Source organism: Psammomys obesus, unplaced genomic scaffold (assembly GCF_907164565.1).
Source record: "Psammomys obesus unplaced genomic scaffold, mPsaObe1.curated_primary_1811, whole genome shotgun sequence".
Taxonomy (NCBI): Eukaryota; Metazoa; Chordata; class Mammalia; order Rodentia; family Muridae; genus Psammomys; species Psammomys obesus.
In genome coordinates, this window is record NW_026596069.1 from 28178511 (window position 1) to 28178761 (window position 251).

Sequence of the window (251 nt, forward strand, 5' to 3'; positions counted from 1 at the left end):
TATATATATATATATATATATATATATATATATATATATATATATATATATTTTTTTTTTTTTTTTGCCAGCTTTTGGGATTCTCTTCCTTCCTTCCACTGGATTGCCTTTACCTGTCTTAATATGAGCAAATGTGCTTAGTCCTTTGTTTCACTGTGTTTTGTTGAAACACTGTTTCTCTGTGAAGCCTTGACTGTCCTGGATGTTTTGTAGAATGGGCTAGCCTCAAAGCACAGTGATACACCTGACTC